We start from the raw sequence: 13613 nt of genomic DNA on the forward strand, positions 1-13613 counted from the left end.
ATTCTGACTTAGAAACTTGGAAACCGGAGGGAGTTTCATATCCAGCAGGACCGCAGACCACATCAAGTTGAATCCATCCGTTTATTGGATTGAGTCAGCAGGCTAAACAGAGAACTCAACTACAAAAATACAAAACCTTAGCAAGTATTTTTGGTCTAGCTTCTATTGCATATGTCGTAGTACTTGAAATAAGACAAAACTAACTTACAAGTAACTTCTCAGCAAGAAATAGGAGTTCTCGTTCCACTAGCAGATTATTTAACTTATAACATGTTATAAATCAGGGGTGTCAAACTCATTTTTGTTTTGGGCCGAATCAAGATCATGCATGCTCTTAAAGGGTCGGTTATGCCAGAATGTATTGCTAAAACCTGATCATAAACTGTTAAAATATCAATGAATTTCTACAATTAAATAATATTATTGAGTCCCTCCAGGGCTCAGTCCCTCCAGGATTTTGTGATTGTTTTTGTGTTTTTTTTTTTTTTTTGCAATAAAAATCAAAGTGTTTGTGGTACTTATTTGGAAATATTTGTCCTTATTTATGATGGTAAATGCAACTTTTTATTACTCGCTGTATAGATCATGGACTATAATCTAACATCAATTAAAGCTGAGTCGGCAGAAAAATCTGCAATAAACTCCCAATTAGGGCAAAAAAAGTGCAGGGATTTGTTGATTTTGCGTGAATTTCCACGATAATTCTCAAGAAACTGGAGGGACTGATTGATATAATTTGGCAGTAAGCACTGATTTGATTGAAAATATAACATTTAAGCAGACTTAATGTTTAGTCTAGAATCTAGATGGCCACTTAAGCTATGGTGGGCCAGATTTGGACCACAGGCCTTGAGTTTGACACATAAGTGAAAAGATCTGCCAGTGAAGCCAACACTTTCTCATGAGTATTAAGAAATTACTGACTTAAAACAAGCTCCTACATCTTGCTTGAAAAGTTTCTTGTTAGTTTGTTTGTCCTATTCTTAATGTACTGGGATATTTGCACTAGAACCTAGAGCTTTGGTGAGATTTACTGTTTTTTGCAGGGCTCTGTTTACTGCAGACTGCGTCACAACTAGTGATGACGACTTCAGCAAACCTCTATCCCTTCAATGTCACTTGACACGTTTCTTAAACATCTCCGCCACAAACGAGGCCACGTTTATTAACCGTTTGACTTAGGTTAACACTTGAACACTCAATGACCCAGATTCACATGCTGTCGCCGGCACATCCATTTTAAATGAGAAATGCAAAAATAGATCCCTCGTTTTTCTTAGGTGAAATGGTAATGCAGAGTTTAAATGTTGCCTTCACTAAACATGGGAGAAAATAAAACAAATGATTTCCTCTTTTTGGTGTGGAAGAGATGCTGGGCTGGTGTGGGATTCTCACTCCAGTATGATAGCTTTCATTAGAAACACAATGTGTGCAAAAGACTTAGAGAAAATGTTCAAATGACTTACTTTCTGATTACGTTGCATTTCAATTGGTTAATAGTCTGCACTGCAAAAACACAAAATGTTAAAAAGCATTTTTGGTCTAGTTTCCAGAGCAAACAACTTAGTACACTCGAAATAAGGCAAAACTTATTTACAAGTAGTTTTTCAGCAAGAAATAAGAGTTTGTTTTAACTCAGTAATTCATTTATATTGATGAAAACATATCGGTTATAAGTGAAATAACCTGCCAGTGGAACAATACATTTTATCCTAGAGTATAACATAAAGAGTTTTGCTCCACTGACAGATTATTTCAATTATAATTAGTACTTTTTCATCAATATTAAGGAATTATTGACTTAAGCTCCTATATGTTGCTGAAAAGTGACTTGTAAGTTAGTCTGTCTTATTTCAAGTGCACTAAGATATTTGATATTTGGCAACATTTTGGGTTTTTGCAGTGTACCTGCAGTATACACCTGCAATGTTGTGAAAAATCTTCTACTGTATTAAATCTGACCTATGAGAGACACGCTTGCTATTTTCTCCTTTGCTGACATTATTTTAGTTTTAAAACAGTAGTTTTAAAAAACGTGATCTCCTCTTTTAGTTTCAACACTATAACCATGCCAATGAGACAAATTGTAATTGGTGGACTTCAAACCCCATGAAGGGTACAGATGGGAAATGTGTGCGTTTTAAAACCTTCGCATACTCTGGTGGATCTGTGCCATCTGTGGCTATTAATAGCTAAAACTCGACCTTGGTTACTTTATTCATAAATCTGCACTTGTGGAAATAAGATAGTGAATGTAATGTCTCAACGACTGATCTTCATCAAATCTCCACGCTTTAACCTAGGGGTTGGACAATAAGTCAATAACCACATATACCGCAACAGACACGTTAATATGAATACTGTACCATCAATACCAACAGAGACATTATCAACACTGACCATAGGTGGCGCAAGACAGGAGAGGGAATGGAGAAGAAGAAAAAGACCGTGAGGAAGACGCTATTTGTGGACTATACAACGGAAAGCAAACCAAAGCTTTGGTTAAATAAAGACGTTCAGCAGTTAACACATTTTTCCAGAAATTTCACTGAACTTCTATCCGGAACCGCACAGCATTCTGGGGGATGTAGGCAAAGGAGGAAAGACTTAAGCCGCTCTAACGCTTAGGGCTAGCTAAGCACGGTTGGTGGCTTCAACTCACTCACTCACTCTTTAGTTAACCAGCAGCAACTTGTTGAGTAACATGCAGCAGCAGTTTAATTTTTCGTCACTGTGCCTCATAACTCCTTAAAAATAAACGTGAAGTGAAAACTGGATAAAAGAGTTAAGGCCACAGTTTGGCAGTATTTCAGATATTTAAAACAAAAAACAACAATTATCGATATTGACTGATATGAAAAGCTTGTATCCTGACACGTTTTTCAACCATAACGTCCAGCCCTACTTTAAACCTAACGCCAGGAAAATAGATCTACCTCAGTGTTCACACTAATGTCCGAGTCAGACAGGAAACTCTGATGTTATTAAATCCAGTGAAAAGACACATTGTGGCACTTCATGGAAACCTTGTGGAATCTCAAAAGCTCGAGTCCTTTGGCGGTAATTTGATTCTTGTGTGGCTAAAGGACACACACCATTATCCTGATAGCAATAGGCAACATGATGACACTAAATTGTCCTCCCAGGTCATATATTGCTGTAATAGGCTGGTGGAGGTGAAGTAGAGAAGTCATTGAGCTGCCTAAGAAAATGGACTGTAGTGTGTTGGTGCAAATACACAAGAAAATGCAGTTGAGAAACCACAACAAGAGAATATGATGGGAGTTATTGTTAGGTGTGCTCTGCTTATGGATGAGAAAGTTATCATGCATGGCATAAAACCTTCCATTTTGGGCCAGTGACTAACCAAAATGACATGGTACCAGTTGTCTCACTGAACAGTTGGCGGATGAGCACGTCTGCTGACGGACATGTCACATGGACGGGACTTATGATGCAATTTGTACCTTGGTTCTGCCTCTAATAATAACTGTATCGTCTATGTGTGGTTGTTGCTCTTGGTCGATTGGTTGGTCCAACAGGAGTGCTGATGTTGATGAGAAACACACGGGGCTGATGGACAGATCAAGAACCTCCACACACCAATCCACTCTCCTGCAGTTAACCATGTGTGAAATTGATTTTGGCATCATTAGCTCTCGTTGATCTCTGTTTTATTTTATTTATTTATTTTTTGTGTGTTTGTCTCTAATAGGGTAAAACAAAGCACATCCCATTCAGAAAACACAAGACATCCGGGGGACTACTGAAGGCCCTGTCAGCAACAGATTGATGTTTGCTGCCATAACCGTAAACCTATATTCCGTGATTTCTCTGAACATGAGCCTGATTGATTGGAGCTGCCAACGCAAGGTTGTGTGTTTTTTTTTTTTTTTTGCTGGTGCTTTGTTTTTCTTTTTCTTTCTAGATAAACAGATTAAAGATGCTCACTTTGACATTTTGGTCGGAGGATTGGCATACAAAGTCGCCACGAGAAGAGCTTTCCATTTATCACTATCAAGGAAATCTGAAGCTGCGACTATCAGTTTGCCTTTGAGCGGGTCCGTGAAGGAAGTTTTACACGCACTCAGGATTCAAAACATGGTTTCACACGCCCTCTAGTGGTTCAGTTCACCACCAGATTTGCTTGCCATTTACCCATATTAAGGCATTTTATTTAATTTGAGGTTTGATTTAAGGGACATGCAGTGCTGTGGAAAAGTATTTGCACCCTTTCAAATGTCTATTTTTTAAAGGTTTTTTTTTTTTTTTTTTTTTTGCACATGTAAATGTTTCATATCATTAAACAAATGTCATTATTGGAAAAAAGACAACCTCAGTGAGTACAAAATTGAGGTTTTTAATGACAACTACATTCAAATGAGGGAGTTATCCAAACCAATCTGGCATTGTGTGGTAGAACAATTGCTCTCATCTTCGAATCATGATAGTTTGACTCAACCACATTGACATGTCGTCATGTCTTCCAGTCATGTTCCTTATGTCTGGAAGACATAAGGAACATGACTTCCTTATGTCTTCCATGGCTGGAAGACATGTCGTCATGTCTTCCAGTCATGTTCCTTATGTGGCCCTATTGGCTTCATCAGGTTGTGATCCACAGCTTTTGCTTGAGTTAAGTATGAAGCGGCTGGGAAGAGCTGGAAAACTGAAGAGTGCCTTCTCCGGGTCGGGGAACGGGTCCAGCACCAAGTGAAGGAATTTAAGTATTCCGGGGTCTTGTTATGGATCAAGAGATCGATGGGCGGATTGATGCGGTGTCTGCAGACTCTCAACTGGCCTGGGAACACCCAATTGGTTGGAGGAACATGTGGGTCTTGCTACTTGGGCTGCTGACCCTGTGATTAAGCTGAAGATGATTAATGTGGACTGGTGAGACAAAATCTGCTTTTTAGATGTAGATCCTGTTACATTGGCATAAAACTAACAAATTTTAGGAAGAGAAGGTCATTCTGACAGTCAAACATGGTGGAAGTGAGATGGTCTGGAGCTGATTTGGTGCTTTAGGAACAGGGACTGGTGATGGTCAGGTCTATCTACCTGACCATCTTTAAGGAAATGCCCAAAGCACCACAGCAAGACTATGTCTGAATGACTTAAAAGAAACAGAACAAAGGTTTTGAAGTGACCTAGATACAGTATGGACTTCAGGTGAGATTCTGAATCAGGACCTTAAACAGCCCTTATGACTTTTCTGCCGTTTTAAATGAAATGATCATTTATCATTTTGTATTTACTCAGGTTATCTTTGTCTGATGACATTTGTTTGATCTGAACATCTCAACATGCCAACAAAAAAAGAACTTTGGAAAGTGGAAAATATTCACAGCACTGTATAACTGCGACTACATCGCCTCATAGAAACCGCATTGTTGAATATTCTGAGACATCTAATAAAGAAAAGACAATCCTCGACTATGTGGCTCTACAATGACACAGACAGAAATGGGTCCCTTTGTAATATGAAGTGGATTTAAGATTAACTGCTTTTAATTTTGCTTCAACATAAGGAGACGTACTTGGAAGGAAATACATCCACATTTTGAAAAGCAAAACTGATCCCGGCATAACATTATGATCAGAATGGGCACCCTGATTGTTCAGTTGCTATCATAACTGGCATCAACTTCTTCACCAATCTGAGCTACAGATTCTCACATCAGCCCATTTTCTCTGTACTTTTAACAAATCCACTTGGAGGACGTTCATATTTTCGAAGGCCTGTGCCTCACCCCTCCTTCGGTATCACAGGGGATAAGCTCTGGCCCCCCAGTGACCATTTACAGGATGAAATGGGCTTAGTCAATGAACGGATTGAAGGCCGGGATGCAATTTGTGAGATCATATTTTCACATTGTGGGAATTAAACGTCAATGTGCGTTGACCGTTTTATTGGCCGTTTTAGTCTAAAAGCCGTTTTCGTCTAAAAGCAAGCTTTTAACCTTAAAAGGTGTGGAGCATTGCCTGTGACTCAAAGAGCAGGTATCTCACTCAATTTATTTTCATTTTGTTTCAAGATGAGCAGCGTTATTTATTTATTTATTTATTTATTTATAAAAGTAATTCCTGACTGTGGAAACGTGAAGCGGAGCTCAGTGTCTGAAACGAGCCACTAGAGGGTGCTGCAGCTATCTTTTTCAGACTTCAGGCGTTTGGATTGTTTAGCTTTATAGAGTTCTGATTTTTCTACACTACACCTAGACAAAGTAGTTTTCCTGTCTTTAAAGAAAGTCATTCTGAAATATTTTGCTTATTTATCTTGTGTTTTTTTTTTTTTTTTTTTCAAATCTAGTCATAATTCTTACAGATTTCAGCCTGCTGAATGGAATGCCCAGCTCATTGTGTTGGCTTACTTTTCACTCTGTCAAAATTATTTAAAAATTTTCAAAAGGGAATACAACAAAGATCTTACAATATTTAAGATGGAAACTGGTGAACATTGTGCTCATGTTATAATATTACTATTAGATTTGGGAGAGAGAAAAAAAACAGTTCAATCATTGGTTGGGTCAAACAGATTGAGGCAAATAACTATAGTTCTTGTCTGCTTTAATCAAGATCCTGTGTTTATCAAAAATGTTTTTCACTATGGTTCTCTGTTTAGTAGTTTCAATTTGAAGTAAAAATCCTTATTTGCTGGACCATCTCATCCTTTTGGTTTCATCTGTACATGTGGAGTTTTTTCTCTCTCTTGTTAGTTCCAGGGCTTTTCCCTTTTGCTTTGTAGATCCTTTGACTCAGTTCCCTCTGCGTTAATTAGTCTCCCTCCCTCAGTTTCCCTGCTTTCATCCTGCCGCAGCTGTTCCAAATCTCCTTTGATTAGTTCATCTGATTCCATTGTCGTTTTCCAAGCCTGTCTCTGTACTCAAGCTCCTGGTGTTTCATTGTTGTTTGCTTGATTCTTCGGTTGGAGAGGTTGTAGGTGGAAAAGTGAGCAGAAACACAACTTAAGAGAAAATCAGTAGGTTTCTCACTAACCCAGAATCCAATATGGCTGCCTTGTACATACAGCGTAAAACTTTCGCAGGACAATCCTCATTTAGTGACCATGTTGAAGTTTTGCATTGTGTAAATCGGAGAGAAATACATTAGCTTATGTTGCTAACAGCGTTTAGCTTAATCAGTTAGAAAATCCAAATTATTATTTTATTTTATTTTTTTCAAACTTGGGGATGTAACATGGTAAAGTTTGGTTATGAAGTCATCCCAGATTCCAAGTTTTGTTCCAAGTTTTGACATAAGGCATCAATAGCTGCGCTTCCATTACAAATGTATGTAAAAACTTTGTTGATATTCTGGTGATGTTGGAAAAACACAATTTGGTAATTGCAGTGCTTTCATTGAAAGAGAAACGCCATTATCCTCTCCCCACTTCCTGTCGTCTTCTTCATTGTTTCCACCAGTAGTAACGTCGTGTTTTTGATCATGACTCGTGTGATGCGAATAAAAGTGTTTCCATCGCACTTTTATGGAACACACTAATCTCCATACAGCTGGAAAACCACCTCATCTTAGCGCAAAAGCGTAAAAAAATTTGTTTTCAACATTGCCGTGTTTCCATTAAGAAAATTTATTTTCGTAATTCCATTTTGTGCAGTTATATAGTTCGGAATAGGATGAAAACACAGCTAGTGAAATGCCGGGAAAGTGTTTTTTATTTACCAAACAACTTAGATATCACCAGTGACAATTACACCACAGTTTGAAAAAATAAGCTTATAAGACATCAGTTTCTTACACTTTTTATTTATTTATTTATTTATTTTACATGAACACCTTTCTGTGATTTTCTTGAATCCTCCAAGAGAAGATGATTCCAGTTGAAATCCTCTTCTTTTCTACTGGTAAATGTTTGCATTGATGCGTGATTTCTAAAGATTTCTGGAGATCACAACGAAACCTCTCGCTTCTAATAATGATGATTGTAGGAGCACCCAGCAGATTTTTATCTTCACCCCATTAGAGGAACCAAAAATACAGAGCAATAAAGTAAAGGAGAAAAAAAGCATTAACACACATGTACACGATCTCAGCTGGGTTTTGTAATAAAAACCAGTGCAGCACCAAAGGACTCATCTCCCATCGACTCATTTATTAAAGCTCCATCTAATATCTCCTGCACTCATCTTTAGAAACTGAGACCCCAGAGATGCACATGTGATTATAAAATTGTATGTAAAATGTTGCTTTGCTTGTTTTTTTTTGTTGTTGTTTTTTTTAGCAAAGTGGAATGGATTTGTGTATTGTGTAATTAGTCCTGATGCCATGCTCAAATTACGTGACAACACTCTGCTGTACTGTACAGAAGTGTTTTCCGACAGTCACTACGAGGGACAAAGTATTTTTTGAACTGTGATTTATTAGTCCCAATGTCCAGTTTGGAGGAAAAGTCATTAAACATGTTAGATAAACTCAATGTTGTTTTGTTTTCATGGCCAAGAGAAAAAATGTTCAACAAAGTTATTTCCCTTGAGTAAAAAAAAAAAAAAAAGAATTATATGTTCATGTGTACAAAGATGAAAATGATAACGAATCAGAATTTAGAAGCAATAATACATTGAACCAGACCTGCACATTAAACAATCAACTCTAGAAGTAGAATATGTTTTTTCTTTTTTCCCCACTCAAAATTAAAAGAACAACTTGTAGTCACGATATTAATGTTCTATTATTCTCTGATCTGTGCTTGAATATGGCTTTTTGACTCTGGCTCGGACAGGAATGTAACAATGCTGTATTTGTAAGAGTTTTAAGGTTAACAGTCAAAAGCAACTCTATGGGTTGCTTTGAACTTATTCCATTTTAATGAGATTTGAATTTGTCGGTGAGAATTTCACCCTGTCCGTCTTTCTCAGCCAGATTTGTCCCAGCGTTGGATTGTGATCGGGTGGCCTCGTCCTGACCTCCCCGGTTCGGACCAACAGGATGGTAAGTTCAGTTTGTTTCAAAGGGTTAAAGTATGTCGAATGACTCAAAGTAGCTTTGTAAAGGAAAGCGCATGAAATCTGATTGGGCTTAAGTAATTTTTAAGTCTGGAAGCCAAAGTCCCACAACCTGGACCCCATTCCAGATATTGTGAGCCGATCAGAAGAGGTCAGTATTGTCAAAATTAACACCTCGATTGGTGTAAATTTGGCACAAATTTGCAACAAGTTCACTTTCTGATTCCCAAATACCCAAATATAAAACACTCACATAAGTTTATTGTAACAGTATCTTGTCAACACAGTAGTACTGCTATATCTGACAGCGGCGAAGTCTGGTTATCTGCACCAAAAGAACAATTAGCTGAGAAATTCCCAAAGTCCATAACACAGACATTGCACCCACCAATGTTACGCAACTTTCCCAGATTGATTATTGCCAATGGAAAGTGACGTTTCCGTACAATTTCAGTCACAAAATACAAAGAAAGCTCACAGAGTCAAACAAAATCTGTCGCCGGTCGCCTCCTTTGTTGCGGTGTGAGATGTTTTCATGTGACAGCTGAGACCAGGTGTGAGGGCCCACGCGTTAGCTCTCTGCTGTTTGTACACGAGCGCGGCGGTTAAATTTAGCTGCGGATAAAAGGAGAGTTATTGTGGGAACTCTGGAGCTGAAGATGGCAGATGCAGACGGGTTGGCAGAACACACGGAGGATGGAGGATCCGCTCTGGGCTTAGTTTCCATGGTAAACCGAGGAAATTAGCAACAGCAGTGGAAGCTGCTGCGTGAGCAACGCGGCGTGCGCTACAGAAAGTGACATTAAATAAAGATAAGTAAAAAAGACCTCACCTTTGTAAAGGTGAGGTCACCTGGCATCCAGCAACACAAACTCTGCATTGACTTTCATTTGACTCTGTTTGCACTGCCGCTCCCAACTCAGCCTGACTGATCCTGTCTGATCACAAGTTTACAGACAGCTTTTCATTTCTACACATTCTGCTGACTCTTCTGTTGACATTTTGGGTCTGACTGAGCTGGTCAACGTTTTGGTTGGTGCTGCATAAGTCTGTGGTTTATACCCCAGATTACTTTATTTGTTTTGTAGGAAGACAGACATGACAAGAAATATACATTAAATTTACCATAAATACAATAGAGTCAACTGCAAAGATTCAGTAGTTGTGCCCTCAGTATTAAGACTCATCAGAGGAAACCCAGTTGTGAAGAAAGTAAGGGTCTATGTCAAAACTACAGAACTGAATTGAATGCATGGCCTGGGAATTGTGGCAACTGACTTGAATCTCTGAATTCTGACTTTTCTCAGAATTTTGATTTTTTTTTCCCCTCAGAATTCAGTTTTTTTTTTCTTCTAAGAATTTTGACTTTTTCCTCAGAATTTGGATTCTTTTTGCCAGACTTCTAATTTTTTTTTTGTGTAAAATTTCTGTCTTTTTTCCCCAGACTTTTGATGTTAATCTCAACATTCTAACTTTTTTCTCAGAATTCCGATTTTTTTTCCTCCTTAGAATTCTAACTTCATTTGAATTCTAATTTTAGTGTCAAATTTCAGACTTTTAATCTCAGAATTCTGACTTTGGTCTTTTGAGTTTCCAGTGACCCTAATCCTCTTCCGTAGAACCTGAATGTAAATGAAAGCCACATTTTTCAGATGTTAATTTGCAAAAAAAAAATCTTTAAAACTATTGAGTCCTCTCCTTTTACATCAGAATAAATGACTGCTTTGTGTTGAGCTGCCATATAAAAACTCCAGTGTGTCAAATTTTGCACTGCCAAAGAGCACATTCCTATTTTTTCCCCCCATTTATTCTCAGAATTTAAAAGGTATTTGTTTTAAATTCCACCTAACCCTGTGTGGTTCTGTCACAGGAGATCATATCGATTCAAGCGCCGGACTTTGTGCAAATCGCTGTGCATGGACTTTAGAAGGTGACCTATCGCTTTAAGAGTGTCAGAGCCCCTTGGTGGGCTCCTCATATTTCCTCTCTCGCAACATCTTTTTTCCGTCGGGGCATGGTTTGTTGCCGAGGTAACGGGCTCAGTCTTTTTCAGCAACGTCTAGTGAATCAAGCCATGGTGACACGCAGGGTGACAGCCCCTTGTTTAACATGGTGCATGACAGACAAGAGAGGGACACGGGTTCTTCCTGAAATGTCTCCATGACAGATCAACCACCTGGTGCTATGAAATGCTGCTTTATCAGAACCACTTGAACGGTGATGCACTGGATGTCACTGCTTTGCTGCTTTGCAGGAGCATCAAGCTGCTGTGAGTTGGGGATCAGAGTGAGTCGGCATTGGGTGCAGAGATCTCCTTTTGAGCTGCATCAACCACTTGTTTCATCTCTCTCCAAGTCCGCGTGATGCGCTGCCATGTTTGTCCAACAGAGGATGCTGTGTGCCATTATCTACAGTGAGTCATGTCTCACCACATGGGCTTTTAGCATGCTAACCTCTGCTTCAAAGGGGCAGTATTATGTGTTTCCCAGCCACAGAGTGACACTGTGTAGCACAATTATATAACTATGTTGCCTTCAGTTGTTATAAAAATGCTATATATATGAAATATGATTAAACGTTTGACTTTTTAATTTAACTCCTTGAAATTGGGCCCCTGTCTCTTTAAGAAGCTCCTGCTCTTTCTGAAACTCTGCCTTCAGGAAGTCATCACAACATGGTTCCTCTAATAACCCTTTAAGAAAGTTTTTTTACCAGCGTTTTACTGAGACGTATCTCTTACTATGAGCTCAGCTGATGTTCAGTTCCGTCAGATATTTGCTAATTGCTGCTGGCTAGTCTGAAGGAGCAGAGGAGGGCTGCTCTGTGAAGCTGGGAAACTGCAGCTCTGTGGAGGAGCTTCACCCTCAAAGGCAAAGCTAGGTTCCCCTATACGTTTTGAACAGCTGAATGGTTGCCATGGAGATTAAAGGATTTCTCTAACATGCATGAAAGAATCAAAGCAACACTCCAAGTATGTTTTTAATGAGGGAATAACATTAAAACATGATGTAAAGTTAATTTTACATAATACTGCTCCTTTACAGCTCAGCTAATCGTAAACCAGCGCCTTCGGGTAAATTATTTTTTTCGACATCACGACAAAAACCGGTTTAATCAACAATCCAGCCGATAGAGGCAGCGCACCTTCGTCTCTATCAGCTCTGTGTATGTTGCTGTTTTTGATGACAACATTGTTGAGCTGCTCTTTTCCCCGACTCCACAGCTCAGCAGTCAAATTTTTCCCTGGCTCAGCCTAAATTTTATAGCTCTCTGCCAGGAATCCTTCCTGTTTACTGGTTCCCAGTCCATTAAATCAGAGCCGGGCGGGGGGGAAGGGAGAGGTAATGAACTTTGTCAATGCCAGAAATCAAACTGATGAGTAGCTCTCACTTGTTCTTTCATGAATCAAAACAAAGATGAAATTATTTATATATTGTACTCTTACTCATATAAAGTGTGCAACTAAATCCAAGGTACAAAAAAACGGTAATGTAAAAATCTCAAATTTAGATATACAGCTTATTTGCCTGTTGCTCTCCATTGATCCGATCAGCAAACATCACCAGTTAAAGAGATGCGCTCACGGCCGTCGACGCGCTGAGCATGATGCAACGTCTCGCAACGAGCAGCGCCGCTGTAACCCAACGGGCGAAGAGGCCGCAGTAAAAAGGAAAAGGAAATATGCATGCACATGCGGCTTAATAAGATTCCTGCTTTGCTTTTGACAAACTGCCTAAGTGCCTCTGTTGCTGAGATGACCTGCATCACTCACCGCCGGACGCACAGGTATGGATTTATGCTGGGGAGATTAAGGGAGCAACCTACAAGCTGACGGATGGCAAAAGGGAGGCAGTAACTCTTGAGTGGCGGCCTGTTCTCATCTGATGCCTCACACCGACAAGTTCCTGCAGGTCAAATCTCGGCTGGAGTCTTTCAATCTGTTTGGAGGTTGTGTGTTTGGCCCATGGTACTCTGGCTTCCTCCAAAAGTCCAAAAACATGCATAATAGGTTCATTGAGTTATCTTTACCGGGTTGGCAGTAATTGGCTTTACAAAAGTAAAGCGGTAATAAGAGCATAAATGTAGACAACACGCCAAATTTGGCAACTATGCATGTTTTTTCAATGAAAAGATTATGCGTTGTTTCGAAACGTTTCGAAACGTATCAAAACGGCGACATGTATCTATACAGCTGTTTCGATCCTGATAAATGGCAGCATCGCCACTCAGCTGTTTTGATACGGCCGGCTTTTTCTGACATATCAAAACACCTCTTACACATCGCACAAGTCACGTGATCAACACCCGGGTACTGCTCGCGAAAACGACAAAGAAGACGACAGGAAATAGCAGGAGGATAATGGTGCACACCACTTTTAAGATTTGTTTTTGCATATAAATGCTGGAAATTACACTCATTTCCTTCCTCTGCATACCTATGTGCTACTTTTTGGTTGATCTATCCCATAAAATACAAATTAAAAATTTGAAGTTGTCAGTTCTATTTTATGTCAAACTGATCAGTATGTCAAAGAAACAGCTGGTATAATTTGACATGGTTTAATTTGAAAAATACATTTGTACCTTTGTTTAACAGTAGCTCCATTTCCAGTGACAATATAATTGTGCAAATTGGAATTAGGAAGATAA

The sequence above is a fragment of the Poecilia formosa genome, unplaced genomic scaffold, assembly GCF_000485575.1.
Source record: "Poecilia formosa unplaced genomic scaffold, Poecilia_formosa-5.1.2 Scaffold221, whole genome shotgun sequence".
NCBI lineage: Eukaryota > Metazoa > Chordata > Actinopteri > Cyprinodontiformes > Poeciliidae > Poecilia > Poecilia formosa.